Here is a 23,433-nt window from a genome sequence, read left to right as displayed (position 1 = left end):
CAGATGTTAGGTGCCATGCAGATAAAACAAGGTATTTTCCTCCTTTTAAAATCAGTTATAACATATTTTAGACACAGTTTACATCCCAGCCTTAATAAGTATTTTTAAATGGGAGCATTATAGGTTAAAAGACAAAACAAATAAACGAAGTACACTGTGTTATATTTTAAGCCATAAACTTGAAGTTTAGATATGAATGGAAGATTTATAAACATTCTCAGGTATGCTAAATTTTTTTACAAACAAAATTAATATTTTCATTAAAACTATATTGCAACATATCTTCCTGTGCATAAATCCTGAGGCAACACAAAGTGATTGTGAATCTCAAATTTCTTTGTAATATTGTTACAATTTGACTTTAATATAACAAAACAAAAGTCCAGTCTCAAGTTGTTATAGTGTTTATCAATTTAATAAGGCAGCCTTCTATTCTTGAATTCTAATAGTAAAATGTTTTGAAAGCATTCATGGCAACTGACTTTGTCATGCCCTTCCCCTACCTCCAAATCTTCATTTACAGTATAAATAGAAGTGTTCACCGAGAAATCTTTAAGCAAGACTCTCCTTCTCTCTAGGAAAGACAACAGTCATAAAATCTTCTGAAACTATTCTCAACTTGCAAGTTGTTAAATGTATCTACTATTTTGAGACTTTTCTCAAGCCTTTCCTAAAAGCCATAGATGTGCCGAATCCTGCACATCTATATACTCAAGTATATAAAGGACATCTAAGTACAAACTAAATGACATTTGCGATGTTTTCACAATTATGATCATACTCTAGAATTAATTCAACTGCTAAAATAGCCAATGTAATATTTTACAGATTCTTTCTTAAATGACAGTAAAGAAAAATAAGCTGATAGTTTTTGGCTCAAACCAGTAGACAAAGGAATATCATTATCAACTTAGAAAGTTATTCCAAAAAAGAATAAAAGACTAAGATAGAGCTCTGTATCTTCTGTAGCTATAGCTGCTATGCTTCTAACAAGTCTGGAAAGCTTTTTCTCTTTCTCCACACCCATCCCTGACTCCAACTTTAAAATACATTATTTTGGCATGAGCCACTTACAGACTTTATTGGTTTTTAATTATTCCTTCTATGTTTACATAAAAATTGGTATTGTTCCAAACTCTAAACTCTTATACAGGAAAAGAATATTTAAATTAAAACTTTTGACAATTTCTCATTTTGTAAATACTGATAATGGTTTACTAAATGAGGTCTCAAGATAACTGCTTTTGGCTGATGCACAAATTAAAGGTTATCCCACTATCACATACCATTCCTTTTTTTTTTTTATGAGTATTTCTTTTTTTTTTTTTTTTTTTTTTAATTGCATTTTAGGTTTTGGGGTACATGTGAAAAACATGCAAGGTTGTTGCATAGGTACATATGTGGCAGTGTGATTTGCTGCCTTCCTCCCCTTCACCTATATCTGGCACTTCTCCCCATGCTATCCCTCCACAACTCCCCACCCCCCTCTATCCCCCCCTCTCCCCCCCCAACAGACCCCAGTGTATAGTGCTCCCCTCCCTGTGTCCATTTTATGAGTATTTCTAACTGAAGTCAGTGGAAGGATTTATTGCTCAGCTCTGTTCAATTAAATAAACATTGAGTTCTTACTATGTGGGGATACACAAAGATTAAATGATATGAATGGCTCACATCTCTCAAGGAGCTCAGTTCCTCTTCATTAGAACTTAGTTTATGTCTTTTATTAGCAGCATTCTTAGCGCTGACGATATGATTTCTTCCTATGATTTCGTTAATTTCTGTGTATATTCACGGTCTTCTGCTTGGCTTCTCCCTGTCATATGTACAGCTAATTCCCTAAGTTATGTTTCCTCCAATGGAAATACCTGGAAATGTTTGTTTTTCTGGATGGACTGACTGATAAAAGTGTGAAAATTGGTAGATGTAACAAGTGGAGGTCCACACTGGAAACGTTTGTTTTTCTGGACGGACTGACTGATAAAAGTGTGAAAACTGGCAGATGTAACAAGTGGAGGTCCACAGATACGAAATCTTTTCTAAGAGAAGTGCATTGGTAAATAAATGCTGCACTTAAACTTCAAAGTGGTCTGTAAAATAGTTTTCAGGCTCTCAAATTGCACAGGCAAAAAGCAGTCATACTCCTTTATGGAATTTAACCATAAATAAAGAGACAAGGAAGAAGCTTCCAAGGTGTAGAACCCAGAGGGCCATGGAGAATAAAGGACAACGGAGTTCAGAATACACAATACAGGTCTAATCAAGAGATCTTGAACACTTCCTGAGTAGGGTGTTTTCCCAGTGCTTGCCAGATAGGATTTCATTACTGCAACTGGACAATCACTGCTGTGCATTTGCCATTTTTCCTTTTTCCATGTGGCAAACTTACCTGTAGCTTTCCTGTCCCTGTTCTGTTACTTATATTGGATTTGTGCTGAGGCAGAATGAGGAGGGAGGGTATAGTAGGCAGTTACTATAAACTTAAGTTCACAAGTTGCCAGGCTGCAAAGTGCCACAGCTAAATGTGATGCAGATATTAGACTGGATATAAAGATGGAATAGGACTTGAGTTATTTCTCTTGAGTTGAGATGAATGTGTTTTAGGTGTAGGAAGAAGGGCAACAAAATAACTTGGTGGCCACAAGGGTGAACTATGGCACATCATCTGGCTATCTACCATGATTCATGCTTTCACCAGTATAGAAGTATTGCTACTAAACAGCCAGTTAGCCAAGAACCAGGTTTTCTAACTCTTTCTGCTTCTAAGTAGAGACATAAAAGTTCTTGCTAAAGGGGTGAGTGAGAAGTGACACCTGTCACCTTCAGAAAAGATGATCAAGATACAGGTATGATATCTTTACCTCACTTTATTCCTCTGCCAGCTAAGTTCAGAGAAAACCAATACCCTAGGAAATGAAAGAAATCAGAGCCCTGAATCACCATGAGGAAGAAAGTCATACTTCTCTCAGGAATACCTGTGGTACACTGTTAGAAACCTGATATTATTTTGAATGATTGAAATGTAACAACTTTCCTGTTACAGTATTTAGGCAGTGTTCTAACTAGTACATTAACAGGGTGTTTTGTTCCAAAATCTTTCAAAAGTAAGTAAGTGGCTAAAGAATTTTTTTTTTAATATTAGAAATACTTTCACTTCAGTAGGACTCAGTTTATGTATAGAGAGGTGTGTCTCATGTTGACGGTCATAATAATTAAAATATTTTATAGACATAAAAGTTTACTAAGGATCCTTCTGTATCCTAAGTTCACATTTAAAGTATAGCTCTGTACAAATAGTTAACTTTTAATACTATTTAGAAAACTATTTTATTCTTTACCATTCATGTATCTTTAACCTTTCAATATATATTTCTTCTTCTTCTAGTTAATTTTTGTCACCAACACTTTAAATGTCTTGTCTGCATGACACAAAAAAATATGATTTTTCATCTTAAACATAAAGCCAATGTATCTTCTTCATAATAAAATGTCAGTGTTACTTGTCATCTTTGCTAAGGTGTAATGGAAAACACAAAATGATTTTTTAGGATTTAAGATTCCATCAAATTTAATATACAGGAAGAAAACTAAGACTTTAAAGAATGAAATATAAAGTACACATTTACATACAGATATGTTTAGAGTGATATGGGGTTCAGAAGTAGCTTTCTCTTAAAATATACTTATACAAGCTATCACTTCTACATTGTTTCTTTTCTACTGATATACTTGATTGAGGCCAAGCTATGTGCATTTGTGTGTAATTCAACTTTGTGACCTGTGAATTCAAGACTATTTAAATCGCTAAACTCTATTTCAACAAGCACCTGAAAAACTAAAACAAAAAAGAAAACAGCACTGGGGGCTAGGAGAGACAAGCTAGAAAAACAGAGGGGCTAGACAGACAATTCACTATCTTCTCCCATAAATGTCTCTCAGCTTAGAGAAAGGAAAGAAGACTCTACTGGGACGACAATAATTGCACCACATCTTACGGCAAAATAACAGACACACAGTTGATGCAATTCTAGCTCAAAAATGAGTGCACTCAGCAAGTCCTGAAAAAGTCAGGACAGCTTTCATAGAGGAATTACTGTTTCATTTGGAAGTCTAAAAGAATACATAAGATTTATAAGGCTGACAAGGGGATGAAATATAAAGATATGGGGGCTGTTGAAACCAAACACTTTAAGAGTGGCACCCTAGAAAAAGGCACATAATTCCGATGCTGACACTCCTAACATTACTCTAGGTTCTCAAGCTCTTCCCCAATCTTGGTTGTTCAGCTCTTTCTTTGTTCCCTGGACTTAGCCTCAGTCAGCTTCCATTGCTCACCACCAAAAGAACTTCAATCAGTACAAACACTCATTACATTTTCTGCCATGTCAATTTACTTTATGTTCTCAAAAGATAAGAAGAGAAGAGAACCCTCTGGGCACTACTTTGCAAGAGTTAGAAAAAGGAACAAGACTCTATAATTCAGACCAGTGGCCAAGGAGGTAGAAGAAAACTGAAGGTTGTGATGTGCCAAATTTAAGGGGGACTGTGCTTTAGGAAGTAGGAAGGGGGCATCAGTGTCACAAGGAGATTAAGAGGTCACACATTGTTGAGTTTAAAAGGCTACTGCTTGGTTAAAAAACATAGAGATGGCTGGAGATCTGAGCAGGAAAATGATAGCAATGATGTGAGAAACATATTATGTTTGAGGAACAGAATAAGACTTCATTTAAGGCTTAAGTCAGGAAAATCAGGTAAATTGGGCAAAATCATTTTGGCTAGAAGTTTACTGTGTGTAAAGGCAGGGTGGACAACAATAGAAACAGGTAGGTTGAAGGGGATATAGGAAGGTTAAGCTTATGGATAAAACCAGTAATTATGGAAGATTAGGGATAGACCATATACGTGTTTTGCTAACTTTGTGTTATTCTATATAGGTAACATGCAGTAAAACCAAGTTTATAAAATAGAGAATGAAAATCAAATTTTCATACTTGAGTAAAGAATAATCCCCTTCTCTCTAGTGATACACATCTTAGAGATGAGTCATGTGACTCAATGATCAGGTTTCTCATATTCAACTAAGTGATGACCTTAGGCTCAAATAGAGTAAGAAGAAACTAAAAATGCAATTAGCAGAACTCATGGTTCAATTTTTCATAAAAAATCATTTTTGCTTACAAACAGGTATCCTTGAGACAAAGGATATTTAAGGCAAATGCCTTAGGGAACATCTTTCCAGATAAGTAGAACCTACCTCTATGAGAAATCTTGACTTTTTGAGGTTAGTTGATGTTTCCCTTTTTTTTTCTTTCAATTGACATAGATTTTATACTTTAGCCAAGATTCATAATGACATTCCCTAGTGAATCTTTCAAGTACCTTCTTGAGAGCTTAGGACCTCAGGTAACACATATTACAAAAGGACTACCTGAAGTTTTTTTCACTTCAATATTTGTTTAGCAAATGTTAATAACTACATATATTAATATTTGCCTAATATCAGAGCACCTGTAATATGTGAACACGGATCAGATGATTTGCTTAAAGGAAAACTATATTATTCCTTAGTAACAGTTTCCTGTGTTTTAATACACTTGAGGTTGCTTAATCTAAATTATTTATTCTTCGATTTAATATCACGACTTCCTGTCCTACTTAGTGAAAACAAAGAACACCTGCTCACTCTCACAAACACAATGCTCTTTTGTATACTGAAAGATTAGCATTAAGTCTTCTGTCAACCTTATTGTCCATGGGCTAAATCCAGTTCCTTTATTTTCAAAGTAGGAAAGAATTTTGAAATTTACAATATGGAATTGATCAAACTCCCAAAGTCTTACCAAATGTGTACTTGGCCCAACAGAAAACCACACAAAGCATGTCCTTCCTTCTATACAGTACTTTTTTTTTTTTTTTTTTTTAAGAAAGGCCTTTTTTGAAAAAATAAAATGAGGTAGAAGAAAAACAAAGTATCATCCTAAATAGATAATTTTTCCTTGACAATAGCCTGTTAAAACATTAAGATTAGAACCTTGGTTATTTGCATGATGGGAAGATTAAGGATAAAGCAAGGAAAAGAAAAGTAGGATGTGTCAATCATTCTCCAGTTTTGCCTGACATCTCTATTTAATAATAATATGAAGGGGGCATTTGGCACACCCTTAGTAGTTTATGCTCCTTGAGAGCAAGAGCTATTGTGTACTAGACAGGGTAATTCATTTGTAGTACATAGGGTTACTTAAATGAATATCTTTAAGATATTCTTTTTTGTCCATTTTTATTGAAATTACATATATTTAAAGTATGCATCCTGATGTTCCGATAGACATACATATAGTGAACTGATCACTACAGTCCAGCTAATTAACATATCAATTTTTTGACTGTTGTCAATTAAAAAAAATATATCTCTAAGCCTTTTTAACCACAGTTTCCTTCACAGTCCATTATAAACACTCACCAAGTATTTGTTGGTTGGATGGTTGGTTGGAAAGATGGATGGAGGAATGAACAGGTAGGAGGACACTTAGAAAAATTAGAAATAAAAATGTAAACCTAAAATTGATACCTCATAGTGTTGAAAAAAGAAAAAGTCTTGACAACAAAATTACTGCCAAAATTTGATAATAGAAAATAATAGAGTTAATTCTACAGTATGTCATTTACTTACTAGTTTCTCAAAATCTATGAAACTCTCATCCTTCCATATCTGGAACATAATAGGTAGAATACTGGCTTCCCAAAGATACCCACATCCTGATCCCCAGGACTTGTGAATATATTACCTTAAATGGCAAAGGAGAATTAAGATAGCAGATGAAATTAAGGTTGCCAATTAGGCAATTATCCACCTATCCAGGTGGGTCTAATACAATCACATAGGTTCTGAAACAAGGCAGAGGAAGGCAGAAGAGTCAGTGTCGAAGTGATGTGAAAAGGACTTGCTCAGCCATTACTAGCTTTGTAATTGAAGGAGGAAAAGAGCCAAAGAATGCCGTCAACCTCTGGAAATGTGAAAAGGAAAAACAAAACACACAAAAACCAGATTCTCCTCTAGAGCATCTAGAAAGAAACAGAACCCTGCCGATAGCTTGATTTTAGCCCACAGAGATCCATTTTGAACTTCTGACTTCAGAACTACAAGATAATAAATGTTTATTGTTTTGAGTCACTAAGGTTTCGGTAAACTGTTACAGTAGCAACAAGAAACTAATGTGTAGACAATAAAAGCCAAGATTTAATCATAAAAGAAAATTAAATTTACCTTTTAAATTTCTCCTGGTAAGTGTGTGATTCAAAGATTTTTTTACATATAGATTTCTGTCAGCTTTGCTTACTTTGTGTGTGCTTACATCTTGCACACACCTGAAGCATTCTGCTTGTAAAAAATATTTTGAAAATGTTTAATTTTATCTCATTAATACAAATTTATTTGTATTAATGTAGTTAAACAATGTTTTGACTTTTCTTATAATGAAGCAGAAAATCTTTTAAAGGTTTAACAATGAAAGTGAGTATTCTGGTTCCTAGAATGAAGACTATTATGCTATTCTGGTTCCTAGAATGAAGACTATTATGCTTATATTACTAAGAAAGTTCAAGTTCCATACAACCTAATGATTAAGAATTATCTCTGCTATTTCAAAGCTTTTCTGGAAGATTCTGAAAGACAAAATCAAGCTTGTCAGTCACTATGTTTTTCAAGGCTCAATTAAGGATAGTGTCTTTTATTAATCTCCGTGCATCACTTTTCTTATGTATAAGATACTGATTTCAGTCGTCTTTGATAGAGCAATATACTCCAACACAGCCATATCTGTGTTTTTAAGACTTATATAGACAGGAAGCCATCATTATTCTTGATCTATTGCCCTTTGCCATAAATTATGAATAGCATAACCTTTATATTACTTTACCAAAACAGTTTCTATTAGAGGACACTGCATGAGTAGCTTTATCATTTTCCTTTTTACTAGTCTGATTATAATAATGCCTGCCATTTATGGAGAACCTAACAACTGAGTGTCTCGAAATGCTTTGTGAAATTTAAATCAATTCCCACATCATTCTTCAAAGGTAGGCACTATTTTGTTATGTAAATAACTTGGCACTGAAGTTAAATGAATACCTAGAGGAAAATCACTTCAAGATAACAACAGACACTTTCAATTTTACACCGCCCCACTCAATTCAACGTATTATTTCCTTAATTATTTCATAAATATTATAATAACAAATTTAGTTTTGTTCTTACTCTTTGGTTATTAAGTACTAAGGGAATTTTTAAAGCCAAGTCAATTTCAGTTAATCCACAACATATGGTGGTAGGATGGAAAAGAGGGAGGTATAAACAATGTCTAGACTTGGACAATTATTTCAGCTGTATCCTTAAAGTGCATGGAACATACAGCTAGAGCAAAATGTTTTGTGCTTGGCTAGCTAATTCATGGACTACTGATAGGTGTGGGTACTTATATTAAAAACCAGCTACAGGTTGTGCATTCCTAATCTGAAAATCTGAAATCAGAAATGCTCCAAAACCATAAAATTTTTGAGCATCCACATGATACTCAAAGGTCATGCTTAAAGGAAATGCTTATTGGAGCACTTTGGATATCAAATTTTTGGATTAGGGATGCTGAACCAATAAGTATAATGCAAATATTCCAATTCTGAAAAAAAAAATTTTAAAAATCTAGAATGCTTCTGGTCCCAAGAATTTTGGATAAGAGATACTCAACCTGTACCACCTTAAAGTGTGAAGATGAGGTCTTACTCTTCATATAAATAAGGAATCTATGCAAGGTCTACAATCACAACCTAATACTATACCAAAATAACAATAATAAAAACCCTTCCAAGTTGGAATGCTTATATACTGTTGGTGAAATGTAAATTAGTACAACCTCTATGGAAAATAGTATGGAGGTTTCTTAAAGAACTAAAAATGGAATTATTACTAGATCTGGCAATCCCACTACTAAGTACCTACCCAAGGTAAAAGAAATCACTTTATCAAAAAGACACCTGCATGCATATTTTTATTGCAGCATTAGTCACAATAACAAAGTCATAGAATCAACCTAAACGTCTATCAACAGATGACTGGATAAATAAAACTTTTAATACACACACACACACACACACACACACACACACACACACGGATACTACCCAGCCATAAAGGAGAATGAAATTATCTTTTACAGCAACTTAGATGGAGCTGGAGGCCATTATCTTAAGTGAAATAACTCAGAAACAGAAAGTCAAATACAGCATGTTCTCACAAACAGGAGTGAAACAATGGGTACACATGGATATATGGAAAGGAGGGGAATAATAGACAGTGGAGACTCTGAAAGGGGGCAGTGGGAAAGGAGGGTGAGGACTGAAAAATTACTTACTAGATACGATATTCACTATTCAGGTAATGGATACACTAAAAGCCCAGACTTCACCACTATACAATATAACCATGTAACAAGACTGTGCTTATACCCCCTAAATTTATAGGAATTTAAAAAAACTTCCTGATTTGCCATTTTATATGTATGCAAACTAGTCAGTAGTCACTTAAAAAATAGGAAAGGAAGATGGACAGATGAGTATGAGGTTGAGAAATCTCTGTGATACATTTTCATATGCTCAAAAAATCAAATACATTCAGAAAAGTAAATAACATAGGAGGATGGTGGGGAATAAGGTCAGGGCATGGAAAGACTCATGGGCAGAAGAAGAGAGGTTGTGTGACTTGTTCATGGCCTCATGGCTACTATGGCAGAGCCAATACCAGAATTAATGTCTTCAAAATCAGGTTTCAAAGTTTTCAGTTTGTCATGCTGAACAACCAATTTGAATCTTGTGCTTTTGACCTAAATACTTCTTGACTCATACAATGCATATAACACAAACCATCAGGGAATAAAAGTGCTTTCTGGTACCACTACTAAAGGCAACAAAGGTAAATATTTTTTCCAGTTTTAAGGGTATACTTGATAACATACTTGATAACAGTATATAACATGATGTTTTAATATTCATCTAACATAGTTTTTGCGTTTGTATGCACTGCAAACATTTAAGATATATTCTCTTAGCAAAATTTCAAGAATATAATTCATGATTATTAACTATACTCACCATGCTATATAACAGATCTCTGAAACTGATTCATCTTAATGGAAACTTTGTACCCTTTGACCAACATGTTCCCATTCTTCATCCCTTCCAAGCCTATGACCCTGGTAAACACCATCCTAATCTCTGCTCCTATGAGTTTGGCTTTTTAAGATTCCACATGTAAGTGACAACATGTGGCATTTGTCTTTCTGTGCCTGGCATATTTAGCACAATGTCTCCCAGTTTGATACATGTTGTTATAAATGACAAGACTTCTTTAGTTTTTAAGGCTGAATAAAATCCCACTATATATATGAAAGAAATCCTCAACATTGCTAATCATCAGGGAAATGCAAATAAAACCACCTCACACCTAAATGGTAATTACCAATAAGATAAAATATAAAAATGGCTATTACCAAGAAGATAAAAGATTAGCATTGGTGAGGATGTGGGGACAGGGAACCCTTGCATACTGTTGGTAGGAATGTACATTAATATAGCCATTACAGAAAATAGTATGGAGGTTCCTCAAAAAATTAAAAACAGAATTACGATATGATCCAGAAATCCCACTTCAAGGTATACATCCAAAGGAAATGAAATCTGTATGTAGAAGAGATATCTGCACTCCCATGTTCATTGCAGCTTTATTGACAATAGCCAAGATATGAAATCAACCTAAACGTCCACCAAAGAATGAGTGAATAAAATAGGGTGGATATTCTATAGTGACATTGAATAGCTCCAAGATACACAGAAGTTATTTTATTAATGTAGTGCCTAAAAGAGCTTAGTAATAGACTTGAGAATGTTTCAATTTGCTTCTATTTTAGGTAGAAGACTAAACATACTAGAACTTCAGTTGCTGTAGGATCTATATTGTACATTATTCCATAATTGTTATACCAGTTTATTACTTGATTGGGGAGTTCAGGCATCCAAACTAAAGCAACTCATTCTACTTTCTACCATAACTTTGCATAGGAGAAATGAAACTGGCTTAAGCAAATTTCAGATTTATTCATTTGTTCACCCATCCCTCCAACATTAATTGGACATGTACTGTGAGTCAGAAACTGCTAGACAGCCGCGGATGCTAAAGTAGATAATACGTCCAGGGCCTTACCCTCAAAGGGATAACAATACAGTAGATACCACTATGAACTGGAAGAATTTAATTTGCATCTTTGTGCCACAGTTGCTTTATCTAGAAAATGAAGAGATTGGACTAAATGAGCTCCAGTGTCCTTGTAAACTCCAAATTCTACTTACCAATAAAACAAAAATAGCCCAAAATAACAATGTTTTTTTTTTTAAAAAATTATAGAAAAAATATCACATGAATTATATAAAAACTAAAATAATTTATCTAGTAGTTTTTCTTCAAAATTCAGCTGAACATCAAATTTAAGTATTAAAGTTTCACTGACTTAGGAAGTACAGTTTGGAGCTAACACAGTTCCATCAGCACCCTGAAAGATAACCTCTACTATCTCACCACTAGACTCAGCTTTTAATTTGTATTTTAAAAAGGCAGTGACTATTCTGGCTAGGTTGTTTGTTTTATTTGTCCTAAGGATTACAAAAGCATCGACTCTGGTGTGATGCACACATGCAGGAAACTCCTACCAGCTTCCTGAACATCCCCTTTTTTCCTTCCTGAAACAATTTTAATTTTGTTCAAAGTAACAATTAATTAAATAAATATACAATCTCCTAAACATTTTTTGAACCTAAAGATGACAATGTGACACCAGTTTAAAAGATAACTAACCATTTAAAAAATGTAATAACAATGTAGTGTGGGTTTGTAATATATGTAAAAGTACAGTGCATGACAATAACTCAAATGATGGGAGGAGAGAAATAGAGGCATAATATTGTAAGGTTCTTAAATATCCATTAAATGCTATAATATTACTTGAGTTAGCCTCTGATGAGTTAAAACAACATAAAGTAACAAGACATTAATCAGTAATAGGGCAACAAAGAAGAAAAATTGGAATCTTTAAAAATATTCAACCTAAAAAAAGCAGAAGAGGAAAAAGGGAATAAATAACAGAAGACACAAAGAAAAAATATTTGAATGACAGATTTAAGGTTAACCATATCATTAATCATATTAAAATATAATTTAAATATCCCAGTTAAAAGGCAGAGGTGTGTCAAAATGGATAATAAAGACACAATTATATGTTGCTTCAAGAAATATAGTCTAAGTGTAAAGAAACTAACAGATTAAAGAATGGGAAAAAACATACCATGCTAACACTAGTCAAAAGAAAGCTAGGGGCTGGGCACAGTGGCCCGTGTCTGTAATCCCAGCACTTTGGGAGGCCAAGGTGGGTGGATTGCTTGAGCTGAGGAGTTCAAGACCAGTCTGAAAAACATGGCAAAACCCTGTCTCTACAAAAACGAAAATGACAACAAAAGACAAAAGCTGAGGCACCTAAGATAAAGTAGATTTTTAAAGTAATGTATACTACCAGGGATAAAAAAGGTCATTGCATAAAAATAAAATGTCAGTTAATGAGAAGGAAATATTGATCCCATCTATCTATAAGCTGCCATATGAGACCTTCATAAAATAGGAGGCAAAAAATGATAAAACAAATAAAAACTATAGCAAGATATTGTAATACTAATTCTTAAAAATGGATTTTAAAAAGGGAAGTAGAAAATCGGTAGAGATATAGAAGATTTGAACAACAAGTTGAACTATTTGACATTTATAAAGCACTCTAATGAACAATATAAGAATACAGAGTCTTTCAAGTGCATATTAAACTGTGACCTAATTGATCATATTCTAGGCTATAAGTCAAGCCTCAATAAATTTTAAAAAGGATTAAAGTTATATAAATTATATTCTCAAAGTACAATACAATTCAATTAGAAATCAATGACAAAACAAACTCTGGAAAACCAAGTATTTGGATACTAAATAACACATTTCTAATAAATAAAAGTAAGAGTATTTTAAACAGGATGGAAAGAAGAAAAAAAATTGTGGGATGCATTAAGACAATATTTTTCAGAGGGGAAGGATTTATATCACTAAATGTTTATATCAGAAAATTAGAAATTTCTCAAATCAATGAGTTCAATTTTTACTTTGATAAACAGAAAAACTATCAAAAATCAAACAAAAAATGAATAAAAAATAATAAAGATCAGAGTCAAAAGAGGTTAAATAAAAAACAGCAGAAGGGCTGGCTGGGCATGGTGGCTCACACCTGTAATCCCAGCACTTTAGGAGGCCGAGGCAGGCAGATCACCTGAGGTCAGGAGTTCAAGACCAACTTGACCAACATGGAGAAACCCTGTCTCTCCTAAAAATACAAAATTATCCAGGCATGGTGGTGCATGCCTGTAATCCCAGCTACTCAGGAGGCTGAGGCAGGAGAATCACTTGAACCCGGGAGACAGAGGTTGCATTGAGCCAAGATTGCGCCCTTGCACTCCAGCCTGGACAACAAGAGCAAAACTCCATCTTAAAAAAAAATCAGCAGAAGGAAATTTATCGATCTGATCTACCAAAAGTCACTAGCTAATATTACACTAAACAGTGAAAGACTGAACGTTTTCCCCATAAGATCAAGACTAGAACAAGGGTGTCTGCTTTTCATCACTTTTACTCAACCCTGTATTGGAGGTTCCAGCCAGTGTAGTAAGGAAACAAAAAGAAACAAAGACACCTAGATTAAAAAGAAAAAAGCAAAACCGTCTTTATTTGTAGTTAACAATATTGTCTATGAAGAAAAAAAATTTGTAAAAATGCTGCTAGATCTAGTAAGTTTAACAATGTTGTAGGATATAGGATCAATACAGAAAATTAATCATATTTCAATATACTAAGTATTTAAATTACAAAATTAAAATAGTATCATTTAGAATAGCATATAAATATGAAATAATCAGTGATAAATCTGACAAAAGTAATGTAAAACCTGTACACTAAAAATGGTAACACGTTGCTATGAGAAATTAAAGAAGACCTAACTAAATGAAGGAAAATACTAAGTTCATGAGTCAGAAAACTCAATATTGTTAGGAAGTGTATGCTTCCCGAATTGATCTACAGATTCAGTGTAGTCACAATCATAATCACAGTGCTTTTTTTTTTTTTAAAGTAGAAATCCACAAACTGATTTTAAAATTCAGAGGGCAAAGCAAATCACATCAAATAGCCAAAACAACTCTGAAGAAAAAAAAAGAACAAAGTTGGAAGTCTATCACTCCTAATTTCATGACTTCTTATAAAGCTACAGTTATTATTGTAGTGTGCTACAGGCATCCACACTGAATAGCCGAATGGGACAGAATAGAGAGTCCAGAAATAGGCTTACAGATATATAGACAATTGATTTTCCACAAAGATGTTAAGTAAATTCAGTGGAGAAAGCTTTTCAACAGACTGTGCTAGAACAATTTGTTATTCATATACAAAAAAAGAACTCTGATCTATATGTAGCTCTAGATATGAAAATGAACTAAAAATAAATCAGACCAAATTAAAAATCTAAAACTATATCACTTCTAGAAGAAAACATATGAGAATTCTAACCTTAGGTTTGGTGAAGATTTCTTAGATATGGCACCAAGAACATGAGCCAAAAAAGAAAAAAAAATCATAAATTGGACTTGATCAAAATTAAAAACTTCTGTTCTTTGAAATATAATTAAGAAACAACAAGACAAGCCAAAGACTGCAAGAAAAGTATTTATATCATGCTCTGATAAAGAAGGTATAATTCATAAAATACGATCTTTCCAAATTCAAAAATTAGAAAACAAGTAACCCAATTAAAAACTAGGGAAAATATTTGAACAGATTTTTCATAAAAGAAAAGCTGCAGATGCCAAAAAGATGCTAAACATCATTAGTATATGTTTTTGGCAAGTGCCAATTAAAACCATAATGAAGTAACAATGTATACCTATTAGAGGGCATTAGTACAGTGTGCATGTCTAATATTTGTTCTATCCGAGACAGAAGAAGACCTCTCTTATTCTGAGGAAATAGTAAAATGTCAACTATTCTTACTATAATTACCCACATAGGACACCACGGAGGATGCTGTGCATAACATGATCAGCCCCTACAAGTGATGAGAAGGAAAGAAAATACTTTCCTCTAAATCTACAGTGAAGACCGAGACCAACTTCTCAGAGAATGACCAAGGTAGACACACCAAGCAAAACTGTGTGTGTTATCAAGTCTCTTTTTCTTCAAAGTCAGGCATTGAATGACAGGTAGAAACCTGCAACCTTCAAATCATGTGATTAATAAGCCAGACCTAATTAGAAAGAATTTGCACCTTACGTGACTTAGCCCTGGACCTTTCCCTGTCTGTGGTTCTGCTTTGTCACTGGTGTGGTGACTGAGATTGGACTATAAAGTCTCATAAGAAATTGCTATCTGAAAGGCTTTAAGGAGGAAGAATAACTTTTCTGTGAATTTAAGTTTCAGAAAAGCTGCACAACAAATATGAGTCTCATATATGAAGAGTTGAATTAGGCATACACAGTTTGCAACAGAATTTCCATTTTGTCTTGCAGCAAATGATATTAATTCACTAGGTAAGGCATCAGTCAGTTATTCAGTGCTGGCTATTTCAATAAAATTAGACATTACATTTTACTTTCAAATTGAAGAAAAATACCTGCAATTATGATTTAGCCAGCAGCTTTTCTAATGCTTTTTTGATTCACGTGAAGATGTATAATGCTGGCATTCTTTTTAAATCCTCAATATAAATTTTGTCTACTGGAGTTAAGGAAATGTCTAAAGTGATTTTTATTATTTTTTGTAATTATTTATGAAAAATTAATATTGTTGTTCAATAAAACATCTTTAACCTATTCCTGATGTATTACTTTGCATATTTATTATTAGTTCTAAAATAACTACTTATAAACTAGGTATTAGAGAAAAAAATCTGTTGTCCAGTTATATGTATTGGCTACATTTGACTTAAAAAAATAATGTGGCTTCTAAAATATTTTTAACATAAATGAGAAACATAGAGAATTCAACTATATAAATGAGACAAAATTAAAGGATAGCCTAAAACAATAGGCTCTTATTCAGAAAAATAAGAGGGTCGAGAAAGGAAAAAGTACACTGATCAGTCATTAGAGTTTCTAATAGTATTTCTTTCATTTTTTTATTTTTTCAACTGTGATTATGTTTATTTTAAAAAAGCTTTGGTTCTCTTTTTTAATAATTTATTACATTTTAAGTTCTGGGATAAATGTGCTGAATTATTTTTTTTCCTCTCAAGAAGACAGCTGTTTGAACATACCATTACATACCTTCTCATTTATCAAATTTCAGAAACAAAAATTATGCATATCTAACTCCTCAGACAGGTCTCCTATGGTGCTTAATAAAGCAAACAAAATAACTTGATGAAAAAGACAAATATACATGCAAATTTTTACTTGCCACATTAACATGTAACAAGCTACTTGAAAGATAATAGTTCATTTCAGAAGGATAATCCCTTCAATCCCTTCAGCCAGGTTACTTAATTAATTAATTAACTTATTTATTTTTGAGATGAAGTTTCGCTCTTGTTGCCCAGGCTGGAGCACAATGGTGTGATTTTGGCTCACTGCAACCTTTGCCTCCTGGATTCAAGCAATTCTTCTGCCTCAGCCTCTCGAGTAGCTGGGATTACAGGCACCCTCCACTGCGCCTGGCTAATTTTTGTATTTTTAGTAGAGACGAAGTTTCACCATGTTCGTCAGATTGGTCTTGAACTCCTGACCTCAGGTGATGCACCTGCCTCAGTCTCCCAAAGTGCTAGGATTACAGGTGTGAGCCACTATGCCTATCCCCCACTAATTTATCTTAATATTTAAAAGGTATCTAAAATTCACCACCATTTTCTGTTTCCGTATAGTATTTATATTTATAAAATAGCATAATGACTATATCACTTTGAATTATTAGGTATAAATGCCTTTATATTAAGAAACCTTGCATAGACACACAGGAAAAATAGATGAAATATATAAAATGAAAACCACAATTTCAGGAATATTACTACTGTTAAAATATGTATCTAAGAGGTGAGTAGGCTTTCAGCCTTTTTTCTGTCTTGAATATTATTTAATCAAATTAGAAAAACAATATGTTCTAGCTCCAATGCACTAAAAAAAAAAACAGATTATCTGATTTGCATGCTTTCCCATCCCGATGGAAGCAGAGGACGCAGCATCCTTCTGTATATACTAAAGATGTGGTACCAAGGCCATGAACTCTATCTATGAATGAACAATAGGCTCCTTCTGTCTGAAGCAATGTTTGTACAGCAAAATTTCTAAAATGAAAAAAAAAGTTATTTTGGCAAACGCTCCAAATTTGTTTTGTACTCAAGAAGATCCTTTATCAAGATCCTTTATCTATACTTATATATAGATCCTTTATATATACTTTTATATAGATCCTTTATCTATACTACCCAATATTTCACTCTGAAAGACTCAATGGAAAATACACTGCACACAAATAGATGTGCCTTGTGACTGCTATTTAGATTTTTATACGGCCATGTTAGGCAAAAATTGCTTTTACAAATTTTCAGGACAAAATTATCTTCATTACGATAAACTATATACTTTGGGATGTTTGACTGGGCAGCTGTTTACCTGCTAGGACATACTCATAATTGTTTCCGAGAAAAATCCTTACTCTGCCTTCAGGTATTCCCTTAGCACCTGGTGGAGGGTTGGCCACCAATTCAGATGAAAAATCTCCATATGCCACTTCTATTTCCATAAATAGGTATTTGCATCTGCCATCCACAAACAAAATCTGCATGCCAAGTACTTGCCAAAGAATATAACCTTCAACTGCCCAATGTCTATGAAATTTGAGCTATAATTTTACAAACATACATGCTATAATTTTTTTCTCTTAAATTCAAGAGTCACTAGGTGCTGAACCTGTCTGTACATTAGTGTCAACAATACTATTTGTACCAGTGTTTCTCAACTCTGTATGCACATTAGCAACTACTTGGAAGCGTTTAAAATACTCCCTCCTGGTCATTCCCCAAACCAACTAAAGGAAATATTTGGACCTAGAAATTGAATCTTTTTACAAATTTCTCTGATCAGGCACATTGGCTCATGACTGTAATCCCTACACTCTGGGAGGTTGGGGTGGGAGAATCACTTTAGCCCAGGAGTTGGAGACCAGCCTGTACAACATTGTGAGGCTCTATCTGTAAAAAAAAAAAAAAGCAAAAAAAATCAGCTGAGCACAGTGGCACAAACCAGTAATCCCAGCAACTTGGGAGGCTAAGGTGGGAGGATCGCTTGAGCCTGGGAAATTGAGGCTGCAGTGAGCCATGCTCTCCAGCCTGGGCAACAGAGTGAGACTGTCAAAAACAAAACAAAACAAAACAAAACAAAAACAAACAAACAAAAACCCTTCTTCAGGCAGTTCTTTTTCTAACAGCTGTCAGAAAGAATGTTTTCATAGCAACACTTCTAAAATTAAAAAATCATTTTGGTAAAATATCCAAAATGTACTTTATACTCAGGAATACCATTCAACAAACTAAATAGTTACCAGGAATATATTATACAACAATTCATTCACAAATAAAAGTACAGTGGCAGCTATATAGTACCCTAAGAAGATTCAAACATTGTATAAAATGATATAAACTGTATTTCTAAAATGACTATGTATAAAAATATTTCAGCTTAAATAATTTTTAATTCTGAAAAATCTTTGCAATGATTGAACCTACAATTTCTTCAAATGGGTTTCACTGTAAGAATAAGAAATTTTATCTTCTATTGCACTGGGTTACTTTTGAACAGAGTAGTCAGACATACACGCTTACTGGAATACATTCTAAAGACAAATCGAACAGCAAAAAATATGCTGACATTTACTATGTAAGTTTATTGTTGGTAGTTGCACTGACATGATATTTGTGAAATTATTTTGCATATATTATATGATGCAAAATGAGTAAATATATTGATTTTATGGAGAAGCAGTAAACTCATGATTTTAAAAAATGTATATTTCTTGGGCTGGCAATAGTGGCCCATGCCAGTAATCCTAGCAATCTGGGGGGCTGAGGTAGGAGGATTTCTTGAGCTCTGGAGTTTGAGACCATCTTTGGCAATATAGTGAGACCTTGTCTCTACCAAAAAAATCTAAAAATGGGCCCAGCATGGTGGCATACACCTATGGCCTCAGATACTCTGGCGGCTGAGGTGAGAGGGTCTCTTGAGTCTAGCAGATGGAGGCTACAGTGAGCCACAATTGTGCTACTCTACTCCAACCTGGGTGACAGAGCGAGACCCTGTCTCCAAAAAAAAAAAAAAAGTATTATTTCTCAACTAAGCAGTGTTAATACATATGTAGAATGTTAGTTTCTAAATTCCATCATTCTTAAAAACAACCAGTGCTAATAACAGGCCTTGGGAAGGGAGTGTACAAGCTTTCATGTCCCAGAAAGCAAAACCCAATAAGTACATGATAAAAAAGAAAAAGAAAACATATTAGTGCTGTGGGGGAAATTTTTAAAAAAAGGAAAAGAAAAATAGTAAAGAAACACACATATACAAAAGCATATATACAACTTTGACAGAATCTGATTATCAAAAAAGAATGACAGACACTGATTATAACATGTGAAATTTTTTTAAATCCATGAATCTTTAGCTAAAACACTGAGCGAAAGGTGGTTAGAGAAACTCTCATAGTAACACCCCAAAGCTTATTAGAATCAAAACAAAAAATGGTATCCTTATGATGGAGAGAAGTGGCAGACACCACCTTAACCAAGTGATCATACTTAATTAAAATTCCCAAAACTGGGGAAAACTGTCATTCTATAACTTGATAAGATGCAATGGGAAGCACAAAACATTACGTAGGTAGATTCTTGCCAAAGATGTCTACCTGAAACCATTCATAAAAAAAAAACAACACAAATCCAGAATAAAGAACATTTTATAAGACTAGTTTGGAAGCTTAAAAATGTCATTATAATAAAAATTTTTTAAAAAGATGGTGGGGACATCTAGAATAAAGGAGACTGAAGGGCCATAACAACCCAATGCAATGTGTGATCCTGGATTGTGTCCTAGATGGGGGAGAAAACCAGCTTTTATAGACATGTTGGGATAATTAGAGAACTCTGAGTATTTATGGCATAGTATATATTCCTGAGTCAATATTAAATTTCTTAGGTATAATTAAGAAATTAAAGTGATGTAAGGAAATTTTTTTTTTTTTTTTTTTTTTTTTGAGATGGAGTCTCATTCTGTCACCCAGGCTGGAGTACAGGGTGCAATTGTGGCTCACTGCAACCTCCACCTCCTGAGTTCAAGCGATTCTCCTGCCTCAGACTCCTGAGTAGCTGGGATTACAGGTGTGCGCCACCACACTCTGCTAATTTTTGTATTTTTAATAGACATGGTTTTCACCATGTTAGCCAGGCTGGTCTCGAATTCCTGACCTCAGGTGATTCACCCACCTCAGTCTCCCAAAGTGCTGGGATTACAGGTGTGAGCCACTGTGTCCAGCCAGAAATGTTCATTTCTTAAACAATATATGCTGAGGCATTTCATAAAATACTTAAAAGCCTTTTTATTATAAATTTTTATAATAAAAATTACAGACATTTTACATTTTAGAATAATTTAGGACTTACAGAAAGGCTGCAAAGATAGTATAGAGATTTCCTGTAAATCCACTTTCCCTCTGAATGAACAGCATACATTACCATGGTACCTCTATTAACACCAGGAAACTTACATTGGCACGTTACTATTAACTGAACTCTAGATTCTATTTGGATTTCACAAGTTTTTTCATCAATGCCTTCTTTCTGTCCCAAGGTCCAATCCAGGACAGCACACTGCATTTTGTTGTCTTGACTCCTTAGTCTCCTCTGATTTGTGACAGTTTCTCACTTTCCTTTTTTATGCCCTTGACAGTCTTGAAGAGTACTGGCCATTTATCCTGTATAATGTCACCAATCTGTATTTGTCTGATGTTCTATTCATGATTAGCCTGGGTTTACGGTGGGGATTGGGGGAAGAATACCAGAGGCAAAATGTCCCTTCTCAAAACGTCATAGTAGAGAGCACCGGATAGCCACATGACATAACTGGTAGTGGTCATCTTCATCACTTGGTTATCAAGAGAGTACTGCAACATATCTTTTCCCTTTAGGTTACTTAGGTTTGTTTGTTTTCTCATCACCCCTATCAGTGGAGCTATGTCACATCTGTACAGTACAACTAATTTCATCTGTCTCAGTCTGTATTCCATGCTAGCATCCTTTTGATGCTCCTGGTTGATGTATGCATTGGGGAATGTGTGTGTTCACATCAGTTTGCATACACTAATGTCCATTCTTTGTAACATAGAGTTCTGTAGGTTTTGGCAAATACACAGAATTATGAATCTGATATGGTTAGGCTTTGTGTCCCCACCCAAATCTCATCCTGAATTGTAATTCCCATAATCTCCACATGTCAGGGGAGAGACCAGGTGGAGGTAATTGTATCACAGGGGTGGTTTTCTTGATGCTGTTCTTGTGATAGTGAGTCTCAGGAGATCTAATTTCCTCTGTGTGTGTGTGTGTGTGTGTGTGTGTGTGTGTATGTGTGTGTGTGTTGGAGTCTAGCTCTGTTGCCCAGGCCAGAGTTCAGTGGTGCAATTTCAGCTCACTGAAACCTCCACCTTCCAGGTTCAAGTGATTCTCCTGCCTTAGCCTCCCGAGTAACTGGGATTACAGGTGCCCACCACCACACCTGGCTAATTTTTTGTATTTTTAATAGAGACAGGGTTTTATCATGTTGGCCAGGTTGGTCTTGAACTCCTGACCTCAGGTGATCCACCCGCCTCAGCCTCGCAAAATGGGATTACAGGCATGAGCCACCGTGCCTGGCCTGAGCTGATGGTTTGATAAACGTCTGGCATTTTCCCTGCTTGCATTTATTTTCTCTCCTGCCACTCTGTTAAGAGGTGCCTTCTACCATGACTGTGTGTCCTGAGGCTACCCTAGCTAGCCATGCAGAACTGAGTCAATTAAACTTCTTTTCTTTATAAACTACCTAGTCTTAGGTATTTCTTCATAACAGCGTGAGAATGGGTTAATATAGCACATAACACACAGTACCATACAGAACAGTTCCTTTATTCTAAAAGTGCCCTGTGTACCCCCTTTCTGGCCAACAACCCACCCCAGCTCAATCCCTGGCAAACTCTCAACTGTTTTCTAGCCCTATAATTTTCTAGAATGAATGGAATAATAAAATATGTCATCTTTTGGGTTTGACTTTATTTGCATTTACATTCATCTATGCCACTGCATGAATTATTTAATAGCTTGTTTCTAATAATTGAATAGTATTCCATTGTATGAATGTACCATGGTTTTATTCACTCTTCTCTCTGACTAAAGAACACCTTGGCTGCTTCCATGTTTTAGCAATTAAGAATAAAGCTGTTTAAACATTCACACACAGATTTTTGTGTAGACACAAACTTCATAAACCTTTTGGTAAACACCTAGGAGTACAATTTTTGGATTGTATAGTAAGTCTATGTTTAACTTTACACAAAAAACTGGCAAGTTGTCTTCCAAAGTGGCTGTACAATTTTGCATCGCCACCAGCAATGAGTAAGAGTTTCTGTTCTGCTTTCCCACGAGCATGTTATTGTCAGTTCTTCTGTATTTTCACCATTTTAGTAGGTGTACAGTAGTATCTTGCTGTGGTATCAACCTATTTTAGTGCTCTGTTGTTCATTTTCAAATTTAAATGCTACAAAAATTTTTAATTTTAAAAAACTTCATGTTAAATTTCAAGCACCCCAGATACGCTATTCATAAAATTTTAAGCTACAGATGTCAGATGATGTAAAGCTTTTTCTTTTAACTTAAAAGTTATTTTTTCTAATTATAAAAGAGTGTGTGTGTGTGTGTGTGTGTGTGTGTATGTGTAAGACATTATTAATAGCTCCAGCATCCAGAGATGAACGTCAATTTCTTCCAATTGTGTGTGTGCACATGTTCAGATTAAAACACACGTAAAGACCTAAAGTCTAAAGCAGGTATGAGTCTAAGATGTTTAATGAAAAGAAAGCAAGCATGGTGAAAGGAAAGAATAACAGTAGGCAAGGAGGTTTTAACAGAAAATGAGTTTGGAAACAGAAGTCAGTTCACGTAGATTAGGGATTCTCCAACTTTGATGTATCGTAAAATCAGTAGGAGGGCTTATTAAAACAGATAGTAGGCCGGGCGCGGTGGCTCAAGCCTGTAA

At 34.5% G+C, this 23,433-nt stretch overlaps 1 protein-coding gene across 8 annotated transcripts in view; it reads right to left on the bottom strand.

Moving 5' to 3' along the window:
- Positions 1–23,433, bottom strand: part of CADPS2 (calcium dependent secretion activator 2) — a 579,466-nt gene that overhangs the window by 255,854 nt on the left and 300,179 nt on the right. The gene's annotated exons all lie outside the window — the stretch shown is intronic.

Source organism: Aotus nancymaae, unplaced genomic scaffold (assembly GCF_030222135.1).
Source record: "Aotus nancymaae isolate 86718 unplaced genomic scaffold, 86718_ANA_hifiasm-v0.15.2.pri h1tg000002l, whole genome shotgun sequence".
NCBI classification, from domain to species: Eukaryota; Metazoa; Chordata; class Mammalia; order Primates; family Aotidae; genus Aotus; species Aotus nancymaae.
This window is presented reverse-complemented; position numbering and strand designations above follow the sequence as displayed.